This window comes from Hylobates moloch, unplaced genomic scaffold (assembly GCF_009828535.3).
Source record: "Hylobates moloch isolate HMO894 unplaced genomic scaffold, HMol_V3 SCAFFOLD_23, whole genome shotgun sequence".
In the NCBI taxonomy this organism is placed as follows: Eukaryota; Metazoa; Chordata; class Mammalia; order Primates; family Hylobatidae; genus Hylobates; species Hylobates moloch.
This window is the reverse complement of record NW_026652298.1, coordinates 33,502,267-33,519,040: the sequence shown is the minus strand read 5'-3', so window position 1 is coordinate 33,519,040 and position 16,774 is coordinate 33,502,267. Positions and strand designations below refer to the sequence as shown.

The 16,774-nt window shown below is 47.8% G+C and overlaps 1 protein-coding gene across 1 annotated transcript in view; it reads left to right on the top strand.

The window, feature by feature from the left end:
• The first annotated feature begins 6,447 nt into the window (after positions 1-6,447).
• Positions 6,448-16,774, top strand: part of ABAT (4-aminobutyrate aminotransferase) — a 99,835-nt gene continuing 89,508 nt past the window's right edge. The window contains exon 1 of the mRNA XM_032144642.2: positions 6,448-6,559. The gene's annotated coding sequence lies outside the window, so the exon portion shown is untranslated. The remainder of the gene's footprint in view (positions 6,560-16,774) is intronic.

Genomic DNA, 16,774 nt, shown 5'->3' with positions numbered 1-16,774 from the left:
CTGTTGTTCACTTTCTGCCTTTAGGAAGTCCTGCAGAGCATGGGGGTGGCAGTATGACCCAGCTCCCCTGTCATTTCACTATGTTTTGAGCCAGAAGGGAGACTGCACTGCCGTGCGTCCTTTGGGCTGGCAGTGCTGGCGGTTCCAGTCGTCACAATGACAGCAGAGCAAAGCCCTGACATGTGTGTGACATGTCAGATGCAGCAGCTGCCTGTCGGGCCTGGCTCACTTTCTCATGCTTTCCCCATGTTACCTGAGATGTTCAGAGGAGGAAAGCTGGAGGCAGCCCTTGGGTCTTCTAGGAGCCTAGCACGAGGGCCAAAATGCATGAGAACAAGCACAAGATAATCCCACAGAAGCCTTCCTCTTAGCATTCAGGCCTCAAATTAAATGTCACAGCCTCGTGGACAACTCCCTGACCATCATGGCTGGTGTACCCACCCTGATCCCAGGAACATCATCTTATTTTGCATTTCCCTAGAGCACTTATTATCAAAATTAGCTTCTCAGGCTGGGCACAGTAGATCATACCTGCAATCCCAGCACTTTGGGAGGCCGAGGTGGGAAGATCACTTAAGACCAGGAGTTTGAGACCAGCCTGGCCAACATGGCAAAACCACGTTTCTACTTAAAATACAAAAACTAGCTGGGTGTGGTGGCACACGTCTGTAATCCCAGCTTATCGGGAGGCTGAGACACAAGAATCGCTTGAACTGGGGAGGCAGAGGTTGCAGTGAGCCAAGATAGCGCCACTGCACTCCAGCCTGGGTGACAGAGCAAGACTCTGTCTCAAAAAAAAAGAAAAAAAAGAAAGAATGAAAGAGAGAGAGAAAAAAAAAGAGAGACAGAAAAAGAAAGAAAGAAAATGAAAGAAAGAAAGAAAGAGAAAGAAAGAAAGAGAAAGAAAGAAGAAAAGAAAAGAAAAAAGAGAAGAGCTTTCTTAGTTACACATTCACCTTCTTATACACTGTCTACCAGCTGCAGAGTGGAAGTTCCATGGGGGCAGGACCACAATCACCTATGCCTAGAACAGTGTAGCACCTGGCACGCAGTAGGTGCTAAATGTGTATTTGTTGACTGAACAAATTAGTGGAAAAATTACTAAATGAACGAATGAGCTCTGGCCCACCTCTCACAATCAAGCAGATAGTTTGCTGAAACTAGTACAACTACATACACGGCCAATGCACGGTGCCCAGCAGAGACCAGGAGCAAACTTCCTTTACTTCCCCCACCCAATGACCTACTGTGGTATGTACTTTTTTCCTTATTATGGTAAAATACACATTGCACAAAATTCACCAGTTTTTACTATTTTAGAGTGTACAATTAAATGGCATTAAGTACAATCAAAGTGCTTTTTTGTTGCTGTTGTTTTTTCGATGGGGTCTTGCTCTGTCTCCCAGGCTAGGTGGAGTGCAATGGCACAATCTTGGCTCACTGCAACCTCTGCCTCCCAGGCTCAGGCAGTCCTCCCACCTCTGCCTCTTAAGTAGCTGAGACCACAGCCACACACCACCACACCTGGTTAATTTTTGTATTTTTTCTAACAGTGGGGTTTTGCCAGGTTTCCCAGACTGGTCTCAAATTCCTGGGCTCAAGTGATCTGGCAGCCTTGGAGCTCCCAAAGTGCTAGGATTACAGGCATGAGCCATCGCACCTGTTCCCCCTTCCCGTGTTTTCTTCTAAGAATTTTATAGCATTAGGTCTTACACTTATTTAGGTCTTTGATCCAATGTTGAGTTAGTTTTTTTATATGGTGTGAGGTAAGGGTCTATCTTCATTCTTTCACATGTGAAAATGTGGTAGATACTTTATTCAATTTACAGATTAGAACATAGAGACTGAGAGGGAGTAAATGACGTGTCCAGAGTCACATAGCCATTGGGAGTTGGAACTAGAATTCAATATTAGGTCTGACTCCCAAGTTGATCCCCTTTCCACCACATCAAAATGCCCTTTATTATTTTGGATAGATGATATCTCTTTATTATTTTGTGACCAGGGATGTGGAAATCACAGGCCTAGTCAATAAAATATGTGCTTTAATCTGGCTCAGGACAAGTTCTTCCTCCTCTCTGGGCCTCAGTCTCCTCTTCTGTACAATGGGCTGCTGATCTCTAAGAGTCTGTCCTGTGGAGACCACTGGTACCCTTCGAGCCTCATTTACCATTGCCTTCATTTTCATTTCTCCTCTCCAGAGTGCAGTGGGGGCCCTCCCAGCTAGAGCTGCACTTCTGGAAGGAGCTTATTGATAGGCACAGAGCATGGGTGAGTCTTCCTCCCAGGCCTCAGCCAAACTCTGGGAAACACTCTGCATTCCCTGGCAGACACCTGCAACCCCAAGCAGCTCCATAGGAAAACTGCAGAACGGCAGAAAATGCAAGGGAAGCCAATATGGAAAGGGCTTTTTCCACATGCTGACAGTTTTCTTCACAAGTATCACAATGAAGCTATTTGAGAATCAGCTTGCAAAGCACCTGGCTCTAAATAGCCTTCTCTCCCCAGTCCTTAAGTAGAGACAAAGCACCTCCTTTCATCCTCTAGAAGTGCCGTTTCCCAGGGCCTGACCCACAAATGGGTGCTCGATACCTAGTTGAATGAATGAATGAACAGATGAATGAAGATGGCTACACGCACTTCTTATTTCTCTTGATTGCCTTAGACCAGGACACGGCAGATTTTTCTGCAAAGGGCCAGAAGGTAAATATTGTTGTCTTTTCAGGTCACAGAGTCTCTGTCACAACTACTCAGCTCTGCTGTTGTAGCTCACAGACAGCCATAGACAATTCATAAATAAATGTTCCTGGCTGTGTTCCCATAAAATTTTATTCATGCACAGTAAAATTTGAATTTTATGTAGTTTCTATGTGTCACATAACATTATTCTTCTTTTGAATTTTTTTTAACCATTTAATATGTAAAACCAAGCTTAGCTCATGGTCATAGGAAAACATGATGAACTACATTTGGTCTATGAGCTATAGTTTGTCAAACTTTGGCTTAGACTCTTTTAAAAAAAATTATTTATAAATAGAGATGGGGTTTCACCATGTTGGCCAGGCTGGTCTCAAACCCCTGGCCTCAAGTGATCTGCCCGCCTCAGCCTCCCAGAGTACTGGGATTACAGGCATGAGCCACCACTCCAGGCCCTTTGGTTTAGACTTTTCCTTTCTGTTTTTCATTTTAAATATTGTCTTCTTAGTACCAGAGTAATATATATTCATTATAGAATAATTAGAAAGTGGTGACATCGTAGAGTTTATCCTCTATTAAAAATAAACCAAAGGGGATAAAAAGAAATTACTGACATGGACATGCAAACAAAGTAATATTAGAATAATCTATAATTTCAATATACAAAAATAACGATTTCTTCTACTGAACACATAGTTTTTCACTCAGCATTGCTAGCTAGCTATATCGGTGCTTTTCAATATGATAGCCACTAGCTACCTGTTACTATTACACTTTAAATTAAAATTAGATAGAGGCCGGATGTGGTGGTTCACACCTGTAATCCCAGCACTTTGGGAGGCTGAGGCAGGCAGATCACTGGAGGCCAGAAGTTTGAGACCAACCTGGCCAACATGACGAAACCCTGTCCACTAAAAATTAAAAAATTAAACAATTAGCCAGGCGTGGTGGCTCACGCTTGTAATCCCAACTACTCAGGAAGCTTAGGCAGGAGAATTGCTTGAACCTGGGAGGCAGAGGTTGCAGCGAGCTGAGATCGCACCACTGCCCTCCAGCCTGGGTGTCAGAGCGAGACTCCATCTCTAAAAAAGTAAATAAATAGGTACAATTAAAATACAGTTATTCAGTTGACTAGTCATTGCTTTTTTCAAAATTTTAAATTTATTTTTCCCTTTTCCTTTTTCAATTCTTTCTTTCTTTCTTTTTAAACATCTTGGATACCAAGATGAGTCATTTCAGGTGTTCGACACCTCCATGTGGCGCTAGTGGCTACCACATGGGACGGCACAGATACAGAGCATCATAGAAAGTTATATTACACAGCATTGATCTAGCTCTACTCAGCAGATTTTTTAAAAAGTAAGACATTTAACAAAAGGTAAGACAATACCAAATATACTGTTTTTGCAAATAACTTAACATTTTGAGATATGTTTTATTTTTGAGACAGGGTCTCACTCTGTCACCCAGCTGGGGTACAGTGGTGTAATCTTGGCCCACAGTAGCCTCAAGGCTTGATAAGGCTCAAGGCTGCCTTAGTCTCCTGAGTAGCTGGGACTACAGGCATGCGCCATATCGCCCGGATAAATTTTGTATTTTTTGTAGACACGGGGTTTCACTATGTTACCCAGGCTGGTCTCGAACTCCTTGGCTCATGCGATCCTCTTGCCTTGGCTTCTCAAAGTGCTGGAATTACAGGTGTGTGTACCACACCCAGCCCCACTCAATATTTCATACCTATGTTTATTGTTCAATTTCATGCAACAATTTCCCTCTGAGTCCCTGCTGTTGTGCATTTAAGTTGTTCCCAGTTTTTCCCTATGGTAAACAAAATGGTAGTAAGCTACTTTATCATTAAATCTTTGTTCCTTTAATTGTTTTCAGATAAGTTCATAGGGATTGGATTGCTAGATCAAAGGGTCAACTTACTTTTAAGATTTTTAAAATAGAGATACCCGATTTCCCTCCAGAAAGGCTGTGATTCTACTGCCATCAGCAATACATGAAACTCCTTGAAGTCTTTGCAAAGAATAGTAATTATAATAATAAAAACAAGGTCATTTTGGTAGGTAAACTGTTTCCCTCTTTTGGTTTTAACTTGCCTTTCCTTTGCAAAATGTCATCTCCCATGTTTATTGGCCATTGTATTTCTTTGGGCAGTTCAAGGGTAGTAAAGGGGATTATCTTCATGGCTTTGGTTTTAAGAAAAAATTGCTAGATTTTCAACACAGGCCCCAGCAATTTCTTCAAGCAAGGTGACAATCACCCAGGCTAGAGTGCAGTGGTGCCATCTCACCTTACTGCAACCTCTGCCTCTCCGTTCAAGCGATTCTCATGTCTCAGCCTCCCAGGTAGCTGGGATTACAGGCATGTGCCACCATGCCGGGCTAATTTTTGTATTTTTAATAGAAAGGGGGGGTTTCCCCATGATGGCCAGGCTGGCCTCGAGCTCTGGGCATCAAATGATCTGCCTGCCTCAGCCTCCCAAAGTGCTGGAATTACAGGCGTAAGCCACTGTGCCAGGCCTCAATTATTCTTATTTACTGCTGTGTGTGTGTGTGTGTGTGTGTGTGTGTGTGTGTGTGTGTGTGTGTTGGGAGGGAGAGTCCCCAGAGGTGACACTGGGAGGTGAATGATTTGTTTGGCAGCTTTCTATTTATCTGTGTGTTTACTTTGTCTTAATTCTTTAATTTCAAGGACTATAGCTCTTGTGTAATCAGAGATAGGGCAGCCTGGATTCCTGAACAGCAGGAGAGACCTCAGGGTTCTACAAGACTTCAGCAGACCAAGTTATCAGTGATCAAGCTGAGTGGGGAGAACCAAGCTGAACCCTTTCTCCACCTTTAAGGTCTGTAATCTCCATCCATCCATTCATTCATTATGAGGACTTGGTGATCGCCTGTTGTCTTGATGAGCAGTTCTTTGTGTCTTTGATTTTGTCACTGAAAGATTGCATCCTCTTTCCAAATACCTCTCGAAAGCTGTGGGGGCTAGCCATCCGTCACACCTCAGTGTTAACTAGCTTCCACCCAGCATTTTATACAACGGTAGAAAGGCACCTTCATCATATCTAGGGCCTCGTTTATACCCACGAAGGAGGTACAATCTCTGTTGTCCCAATTTCAGGAAATTGAGGATCAGGAGGCGCAGTTACCTGCCCCAGGTCATGCAGAAGGAACCACCTCTGACTCCCAGCGCCCTGTTTGTCCTCCGGAGCGCTGGGGCCAGGCGGAGGAAAGTCGCTGGGAGCAAGAAGGGCTGGCAGGGCCCTGAGCGCCGAGATGGGGGGTGAGGTGGGGAGGTCGGGATGCTCCTTCCCTCCTCCGCAAAGGGAACCCTTCTGATTCCGATTCTAGAGCTCCAGAGACCGGATCCCAGACGCGGGTGGAGGTGGAGTTACACTCGCCTGCAGCCCTGAGGGTGTAAAAGGCCCATTAAGATCCAGATTAAATCAACCTATGGAGCTGCCCGCCAGAGGGTCAGCGTCCCCACAACTTGACGGGGGTCCTCAGCCGTCTCCTCCCCAGCCCCAGCACTCCCTCCCAGCCCTCGCGGTCCCTCTGGTGGGTCCCGCCCCAGCCCCCGTCTCCCCCGCCCCCGGAGGCTGGACTCTGCCCCCGCCCCGCCTGCCCCCTCCCTCCCGGGGGCGGTGGCCCGTGGCCGGCGCACCCATTGGCTGCGGCGAAAGCGAGGGCCGGGGCTGGCGGCGCTGATTGGCCGGGACGCTCAGCGGAGCCAAGGAGTCTGGCGAGTCGCTGGGGGAAGCCGAGCAGACACCCAGCGCTGCCGGAACTCGGGGCGCGCATCCCGCAAGTCGGAACCCGGCGGATCGGATCCCGCAGATCGGAGCCGGGGCCTGGAGGTGAGCGCGAGGCGCCGGGTGGCTTGGGACGGGCCCTTCCGAGGGGAGCCGAGAGGAGGTCCTTCTGCCCTGCCCCCAGGGAGCAAAACCTGGGCATCTTCTCCTAGAAACGGAGCCCTCATCTTTCCAAGACGCGGGGCCCTCCCCCGAAAAGACAGGGGCTCCCACCCCCCAGAGAGCAAAATACCTTCCTTTCTCCTTCAGAAATGGGCCCTTCCTCCTGGCTCCAGCTCTAGACAGAAGTCCTCTCCCTTTTACCCCTTGAAATAGAATGTGGCCCCAAAAAGTGGTCCCCAGGTCTCTAGATCCCCCTCACCTCTTGGGAGACTGATGCTCCTTCCCCATCCTTAAAAAACTAAGTTTGGATGTCTTCCTTCTCCCCTCTCTCTCGGAATAATGGGGGTCTTCTCAGCTCATAAATTACAGTGACCTCCCCCTCCATGACAAATGGAAGCTCTCCCCCCATCATAAGACGAGGAAAGCCCGGAGCAGAGACTCTGCAAGTCACCCTCCCACCCCAGATACTGTGCTCTGGAGAGACAGATAATTCACCTTAGCCCTGCCGGAGACCCCCTCCCTACCGGTCAGAGAGGCAGGGTAGCCTCTGACACCACCACATTAAAGGCTTTTGGGGATTTCCCCTCTCCTCCCCAGTGAAGATGTAAAATGAGGGACCTTCATACTCAGCAGCAGGGCAAAGGTCTGGTCACCCCTCCAAGTCATCCACCCCCCTCCACTCCTCCCAAGCCCTTTCACACAAACCCCATCCTAGTAAGGCCCTGCGCCATCCTCCCACCGCTCCCAATCCCATCCTTCTCCACCTCACCCCAACTCCACTCCCATACCTGGCTGCCCCACCTATTTCACATCCTCTCACCTTTCCTCACCCACCCTGACCAAGGTAAGACTAGAGGGGGTTCAGTGAGATTTAGTAAGACTGGAGCTCTTAAAACTGGGATCCGGGGCCTAGAGGCCCTTCCAGGAGTCTTCAAACTCTGACAGCAGAGATGGCCTCTGAGGCAGCAGGACCGGCAGAGACCACCCGCCACCTCTCCCCCACTCCCCGCCCCAACACACGCACAAAGGGCTGTGTTCAGTGCATTCTCTCTTGCAGTCTGGGAGGACAGCTGGCCCTCTTCCAAGAGGGCCCCCATTTCCCCCCTAAACTGTGCACCCCCGCAAGCGCCTGTGGACATTGCCTGGTGGAATTCCCTGGGCACTCAGCCAAGAGAAATGGGTGCTGCTGGGCCCATCCACTGGGGAGGAGACAGTGTTGGCTTTGCTGCTTTGATGAAGCTAGACTAAGGGACAGGATGTTGGTGACCTGGGGGTGGGGAGGGGGTGGGAAGAGCTCTTCTCTGGTGGGTCAGGTTGGGAGGCAGGAGAGAGGGAGGCAGTGAGTCGTGTCTTGCTCTTTGGAGCCTGTGTTGCGGCGTGGAATCATAGAGAAATGTGTTTTCTCGAGGCCCAAAGAGGTTAGCCACGGGGAGAGGTAAATGGTCCAGTCTGGATTCCTAAGATCTAAAAGGGCTTCTACATTAAAGACATGGCCCCTTCATTTGACAGTTAAACACACAGAGGCACAAAAGGGGAAGAGACTTGCTCAAGGTCACCCAGCCTGTGGGTGACTGCTGGCCCCAACCCCTCCAGGACCCTTAGGGTGCTAGGATCCCTGACACAAGCCCCAGTCCTTACATTTACAATGGGGACTTGGGGACCGCTGGGTCCCAAGTCCCCACTTGTCAGAGGAAGCGCCAAGGCTCTGCGAAGGTCATGAAGCCAGGAAGGGGCAGAGCTGGAACTCAATGCCGTCCCCCCGCAGGCTGCCTCGTGGAATCCATTCCTGGGTGTCAGCGCATCCCTGCCTACCCCGTGCGATCTTTGTATTGAGGCCATTGCCAAATCTAGGCTTGTGAAAATCCAAACTGACCCAGGATAGCTAATAAGATCAGTTGCAGCTAATGAGAATCAGATGCTGGAGTGGAGGGTACTGCAGGAACCTCAGTTGCATAGCTGGATCTGCTCCAAGAACTTTGGACAGGCCCTGAGGATGTCATATTCCTTCCCTCCAAGGTCCCCTTTCTCTTAGCCCCTGCCCATGCCCTCTGGCTTTGAGTTCCCTGCACATTGTCTCATCTCTGGTCAGAGGCCTGCGTCTTTTCTCCTGGGGCATTGCATGGGAAAAGAGCTGAAATTCTGGCAGATTCTCTAGGACCACCCAGCTGGGCAGCAGGGACTGGGTCCCTACAAATGAGAGAGTCTGAGTAGAGGCTGTCTCTGTTTCTGCCCCCACCCAGTTCCCAGCTAAAGGATTGGTTGTTGTGCCCCAAATTTGCCAAGGCAAAGTTCAAAGCATGAGGAGGACCATGGTAGAGAGGCCAAGAGGTTGGTCCCTGGAGACCTCTTATCTGGCTCTAGAGCACAAATCTGCCCCTTACTGTCTGATCTTAACCTCTCTGTGACATATCCTTGGGGTAAAATGAATTAATCCTCATAAAATGTTTAGCACACAGCAAAATGAGCAGAAACAATGATTACAAGTGCAAAGTCATAAAACCTCTAATCATGAAGTGGGGAGGTGCTTATGCCTTAAGGCAAAACTTGTAACCCTTGCTGTAGATAATCTGCCAGGGCCAAGGCGCTTGGGGACAAGGGGATGTCTTCCCAGAGAGACAGTGTAGTGTGTGGAATGGACCGCAGACCCTGAAGCCAGATGGAGTAGAGTGTTGACCACTGGTAGTGGCTGTCTGTGGAAGCTTAGGCAAGTCATTCATGTCTCTGAGCCTCAGTTCCTCGTCTTTGAATGAGGTTTGTTGGGGCTGGACATCAGAAAAGAGACAGGTCTAGATAAGGGGTTCTCATTTTGGGCACTGTTGACGTTTGGGTCGGAGGATTCTTTGTTGTGAGACTCCCCTGTGTATTGTAGGATATTCAGCAGCGCCTCTGGTCTCTACCCACTAGATGCCAGTGACACTCCCTACCCCATGAGTCATGTCCATCAGAAATGTCTGCAGACATTGCCAGATGTGCCCTGGGGAGCAAAATCATCCTTTTCCTTCTCTATTGAGAAGTGCTGGTCTAATACATGGCCTTAAACATAGTTGATACTTAATATGAAACAGCTTCCTAGCTGAGGCGGGTGGATGGCTTGAGCCCAGGAGTTTGAGACCAGCGTGGGCAACATGGCAAAACCCCATCTCTGTAAAATACAGGAAAAAAAATTAGCTGGGCATGGTGGCATGTGCCTGTAGTCCTAGCAACCTGGGAGGCTGAGGTGGGGGGATTGCTTGAGCCCAGAGAGGTTGAAGCTGCAGTGAGCCGTGATCACACCACTGCATTCCAGCCTGGGTGAGAGAGTGAGACCCTGTCTCCAAGAAAACAAAACCAAAAACAGCTTCTTTCTTGCACAAGCTCCTCGTTTTGGTTTCTGTGTAATGAGGAGAAGGAGATGTGTCCAGCCACGGAGCCTTCCAATATTAATAACAATTTTTAATTTCTCACATTTACACAAGACTTTCTTGTCTGGTTTTTGTTTTTCTTTTTAGTAGAGACAGAGTCGGGTGGTCTCTAACTCCTAGGCTTAAGCGATCCTCCCACCTTGGCTTTCCAAAGCGCTGGGGTTACAAGTGTAAGTTACAGGAATAAGCCACAGCACCCAACCTACACAGGACCTTATCATCTCCAAAGCACTGTTGTGTCTATGACACTGTTTCTCACTCTACAGATAAGCAAACTAAGGCTCACAAAAGTTAAAAGACTTGTCTAAGACCATCACCCGCTTCTCCACCACGCATCAAAGAAACATCCCTGCCAGAAATTGTTTGAGAAACAACTGAGTTCTGGGCCTTCTTCAGATTAGTTATCAGGGTCTTTCAAAACTTCAGTGGCATGCTGTTTGGTCCAGCAATCCCACTTTGAAAAATCTCGCACAGAAATGCTCACACTTGCACTGACATAACATAAAAATGTCCGTGGCAGAGCTTGCAACACCAGTATGGGAAGGGATTACAGTATATGCATTCATGTGAGAGAATGAGTAGACTTTAGATGAATGAGGTGGATCCACATTCCTGACCTTGAAAGGTTCCTGAGGCATATGATTTAGTGAAAAAGATAAAGTCACAGAATCAGCGTAGCCAATATGATCCTATTTTTTTTAAATGTAAATATGCATGAACATGGATAGTTAGGAAAGTGGGAATTAAAGGGACCTAGATAGTATATATGTATGAGAACATATTCCTGGGGGAAGAAGAAGAAAATAAATCTCCACCAGCTTCCCATGCTTAAAAATGAGCAAAGTGGGCTGGCCACCTTGGCTCACATCTGTGATCCCAGCACTTTGGGAGGCTGAGGCGGGAGAATCACTTGAGCCCAGGAGTTTGAGGCTGCAGTGAGTTGTGAGTGAGCCACTGCACTCCAACCTGGGCAACAAAGGGAGACTCTAAATAATTAATCATAAAATAAAAATTAAAATGAGTAGAGCACAACCCACAGAGGTTGAGATACTTGCTCACACCAGAAGTTGCCAGTGGTGAAATTCAGCTTTGAGTTTGCTGATAGTTATGGGGCCAAGAGACAGGAATCTGAGGCTCATCTCAGCAGGCCAAGCCTCCTTCCTTACTGTGGGGGAGTTCCTTCTCTGAGCACCTACAGGGATCCTGGTGTCAGACTGACCTCACCTGAATCAGGCTTCCACCCGCATGATGACCTCAGGCCAGCCACTTTAACTCTCAGTGCCTCATTTCTCTATCTTTAAAATACCTAAAAGACAAAGGAAAAAAACATGAAAGCCAAAAAAAAAAAAAAAAAAGAAGAAAGGTAGAAGGAGGAGGCAATATTAGAACCTCCCTCATTGGGCCGCTGTGAGGATTACATAAAACCATGTGTTCCGACCCCCAGTACTTAGTAGGTGCTTAATTAACACGAGCCCTGGTCTCTCCTGCCTTTTTCTCTGCTTGCCTACTCCTTGCCAGAAGGCAGAAGACAAAAGCCTCAGAAAGGACAGTGGGGGCTCCTGAGGCCCCAAGAGTGCTTAGCAGGCTGAATCAGTTGTCCTCACTTCTTCACTCTGCCCTCGGATCCACCATGACCACTCCGCTGCAGGAGCTTTTAACAAAAAGCCTGGGGGAGCATTCTGAGGGGGTCTGTGCTATAGCTCCTCCTCCCTGGGGTCTAACCATCCTTGCTTTCTCTAGGCACTCCACACATTAAACTGTCTTACCCGTTGCAGGGATGGGATGGCATCATGTGGCCTCTAATTATACATCCCTTCAATAATAAGATTGACTCTCCAAGGGCAAGTTTTCCTCCTCCTTCAAAAGCTGTCTCACATTGCATCTTTTATAGGTAGTCTTCCCCGACCCTCCCCTACCTCCAGCCAGGAAAACCATTTCTCCTCCTCCCAACTCCTGTCATCCACATCCTAGACTTCCTGGGTCTGCCATATCCTATTCTTCCTGGGTCCATCACATCCTAGATTTCTTGGGTCCATCACTGTTTGCTGGATTTCCTCCCAATCCATAATTGCCTGGAAGCAGCCATCACATCCATCACATTTATTCTTGTGTCTCAAATGCATAGCACACTTCCCTGTGCACACAGCAGATATTCAAGGAGCATTGACTGAATGCAGAAATGTATTTTTTAAATTGGGGTAAAATACACATAACATGAAATTGACCATTTTCACCATTTTATTTTTATTTATTTTTGGGGGGGCCAGGGGGAGTCTTGCTCTGTCACCCAGGCTGGAGTGCAGTGGTGTGATCTCGGCTCACTGCAACCTCTGCCTCCTGGGTTCAGGCAATTCTGACTCAGCCTCCCAAGTAGCTGGGATTACACACATGGGCCACCACCACGCCTGGCTAATTTTTTTGTATTTTTAGTAGAGACAGGGTTTCACCATGTTGGCCAGCCTGGTCTTGAACTACTGACCTCAAGTGATCCACCTGCCTCGGCCTCCCAAAGTGCTGGGATTACAGGCATGAGCCGCTGCGCCCGACCTCCATTTTTTGATTATTATTATTGGGGTCACTGTGGCAGGTGTGAAGCAGTACCACATTGTGGTTTTGATTTGCGTTTCCCTAATGACTGATGCCATTGAGCATCTTATGTGTTTGCTGGTTATTTGTATATTATCTTTAGGGAAATGTCTACTCAAGTTCTTTGCCCATTTTTGAATTGAGTTGTCTTTTTGTCTTTTTGTTCTTGAGCTGTAAGAGTTCTTCTTTTTTCTTTTTCTTTTTCTTTTTTCTTTTTTTTTGAGACAGAGTCTCACCCTGTCACCCAAGCTGGAGTGCAGTGGCATGATCATAGCTTACTGCAGCCTTGACTTCCCAAGCTCAAACGATCCTTCTGCCTCAGTCTTCCAAGAAGCTGGGACAACAGGTGCCGCCACACCTGGCTAATTTTTTTAAAAGCTTTTTTTTGTTGTTGTTGAGATGAAGTCTCCCCATGTAGCCCAGGCTGGTTTTGAACTCCTAGGATCAAGCGATTCTCCCACCTCAGCCTCCCAAACTGCTGGGATTACAAGTGTGAACCGCCTCGCCTGGCCCAGAGTTCTTTATATAAATAAATGTTTCTTTGTGTCACTATTTCTTCATCCACTTAAATATTTGCTCCGCTTCTGTAGGTCACACACTGTCTTGTGATCCTGGGAATATCACCAGTTCCTGCCTATCAGGAACTCACAGTCTACTGCAAAGTTTCTCAGCCTCTACACTTTTTTTTTTTTTTTTTGAGAGGGAGTCTTGCTCTGTTGCCCAGGCTGGAGCGCAGTGTCATGATCATGTTTACCCGGAACCTATGAATAGGACCTAATTTGGAAACAGAGCCTTTGCAGAAATAGTTAGCTTAAAATGAGGTCTTCCTGCGTTAGAGTGGCCCCTAATCCAATGACTGGTATCCTTTTTTTTTTTTTTGAGATGGAGTCTCGCTCTGTTGCCCAGGCTGGAGTGCACTGGTGCAATCTCAGCTCACTGCAACTTCTGCCTCCCAGGTACAAGCGATTCTCCTGTCTCAGCCTCCTGAGTAGCTGGGATTACAGGCACCCACCACCACACCCGGCTAATTTTTGTATTTTTAGTAGAGACAGGGTTTCACCATGTTGGCCAGGCTGGTCTTGAACTTGTGACCTCAGGTGATCCACCCGCCTCAGCCTCCCAAAGTGCTGGGATTACAGGCATGAGCCACTGCTCCTGGCCCACCTCTGTACTACTGACGTGGAAGCAAGGCTGTCCTGTGCCGGATGTTTAGCAGCATTCTTGGCCTCCACCCACGAGATGCTGGCAACATACCTTCCTCCAAATTGTGACAGCTGGAAATGTCTCCAGGCATTATGAAGTGTCCCCTGGGGAACCAGATTGCCCGTGGTTGAGAATCACTGGTTAGAGGCTAAGACAGCTGTGTGTATCTACAATTTCAATCAGATTGCTTGTGCCTAACAGGATACACACACACACACACACACACACACACACACACACACACACGAGGCATTCAGGATGTATTTGTTGGATGTTGGATGGCTGGGGGTGTGGATGGATGCATGGATGGACAGACACAACCACTTTGTTGGTTGGCTAGATTGATGGATGCATGTGTGAATGAGTGGATGAATAAATGAATCCAATTTACAAATTCTACTGTGGGAAAACAGAACGCTGTTCTTCCAGCCAGAGTAGCCTACCCCTTTATCTCTGTCTAGCACAGTGTTTTTCAAACTTTAGCATCAGAATCCCCTCAAGAGCTTGTTAAAACACAGATTGATGCCCCTGCCCACCAGAATTATGATTTAGTAGAATCACCGGTGGGCAGAATGCTCCCACCTCTATTTCCGTGTTCTCTAGGAATCCTGGACCAGCCCCCGACCCCTGCCAACCTTGTCCTTGTCCAGGGGTCCCGTAATCTTCCCTGCCGGCATCTCCCATTTAGGTGCTAACATCTATTATCTTGGATACCGGCAACTTGCCAGCAGTCTGTCCCTGGGCTGCACTGAGAATTCCTTCAAAGGTGGGACCCACTGTATTCTAGTACCTTACTACTGAAAGTGTGGTCCAGCGGCTAGCAGCATTGCATCATCTAGGAGCTAGCCAGAAATGCAGAATCTTGGGCCCCACCCAAAACTGCAGAATGTGAATCTGCGTTTTAACGATATCCCCCGGGGTGATTTGTGTGCACTTTTAAGTTTGAGAGGGCTATTTTAGACAGATCTGTAACCCCCACACTCAGTGCTAAGCTAGGGATAGCTTTGCTGATAAGTTACATTGACAGCGTGTATTACCATGTGATTGGTGCCTGAGCTGAAACATCTTTCAGGCGTTACTGGCCATTTGTATCTTTGCCTGACGTTATCTCTTGAAATGTCTACAGTGGCCTCGCTTTACCCATGGGAAAACAGAAGCCCAGAGGAGCAGTGCCTTGCCCAAGGTCACATGATGACCATGAAAGCAGAGTGGAGATCACCCTCCACTCCTTAAAGGGAATGGGATCAAGAGGATTGAAATGCTGTATCCACTGAGCAGGGTGGCACATGCCTGTAGTCCCAGCTACTCCGGAGGCTGAGGCAAAAGGATTGCTTGAACCCAGGAGTTCTGAGCTGTAGTGTACTATGCCAATCAGGTGTCTGCATTAGTTCGGCATCAATATGGTGACCTCCTGGGAGTGGAGGACCGCCAGGTTGCCCAAGGGGCGAACCAGCCCAGGTCAGAAACAGAGCAGGTCAAAACTCCTGTGCTGATCGGTAGTGGAATTATGCCTGTAATAGCTACTGCACTCCAGCCTGGGCAACATAGCGAGACCCTGTTTCTAAAAAAAAGAGAGAGAGAGAGAGAAAAGAACTGAAATGCTGCAATAATGAAAATATGGGGTGGAGGGGGAGCATTCTGAAGCTACTTAGGTCTGTCCTCTGAAAGTGGAGAAAGGAGAGATGACTTAAAAGTGATGAAAGAACAAGAACTTAAGTTGTATTCTTTTGTTCATCCAACCAGTATTTATTGGGTACTTACTAGACTCCAGCCATGGTTGTCTGGTATCCATAGTATTGAACAAGGAAAGCCAGGCCTCCCTTTTGGTGGCTTATCTGGAGTGGACAGATGTAGCCATCTGGCATTCATTCATTTGTCAATGAGTGTATTCATTTATTGAATGATTTCCCTCTGCTGTGTACAGTAGTAGGGGGGTGTGTGTGTCTATGTGTCTGTGTGTGTGAGAGAGACAGAGAGAGAGAGAGATGGAGGGAGAGACAAAAACTCAGCTGCTACACCAGCGCCTCTTGTAGACTAGCCATGCGGAAACAGGCCCCAAAACAAGGACCACCGAGTGAGGAGAGTGCCGAAGGTGTGTGGGAGTGAATACAGGTTCAAGCTCAAAGTAGAAAGAGGTTACCACTCCCTGTTCCTGGGGATTCTGGGGAAGAAATTTCGGGAGGAAAAGGCAGAAAAGAAGAGAAAGAGACTGTGCAGGGAGAGCATCATGAACGGGCCCAGAGAGTTCATAGGAAGCCGTTCCAAGAAAATTGCAGGGGAAAAAAGAAGGATAGACCAGGCACGGTGGCTCACTCCTGCAATCCCAGCGCTTTGGGAGGCCGAGGCGGGTGGATCACTTGAACCCAGGAGTTCAAGACCAGCCTGGCCAACATGGCCAAACCCCGCCTCTACAAAAAATGCTAAAATTAGCCAGATATGGTGATGCATGCTTGTAGTCCCAGCTACTCAGGAAGCTGAGGCAGGAGGATTACTTGAGCCCAGGAGTTTGAGACCAGCCTAGGCAACATAGCAAGACCCCTGAAGACTCCTTCTCTACAAAAAAATTTAAAAATTAGCCAGGTGTGGTGACGTGCATCTGTAGTCCCAGCTGCTCAGGAGGCTGAGGCAGGAGGGTCACTTTAGTCAAGGAGGCCAAGGCTGCATTGAACCATAATCATGCCCCTGCACTCCAGCCTGGGCAACGAGCGAGATCCTGTCTCAAAAAAAAAAAAAAGGTGGAGGGTAAAATCGTGAATCTCATACAGATACAAAAACAAACACTCAACGATTTTATTAGGTTCATTCAATGAGGGAACCAGGCAGACATTACAACCAGTTCAAAGGAAAAGTCAAATAAAGCACAAATACGTAAAGAGTAAAGGGATGTCTAAATAGATTTGAAACAGAGGCAAACATGGTTGGACAAGGCAGAATTTGCTTGTCTATCAGTTTTCTGCAACTTAGAAAG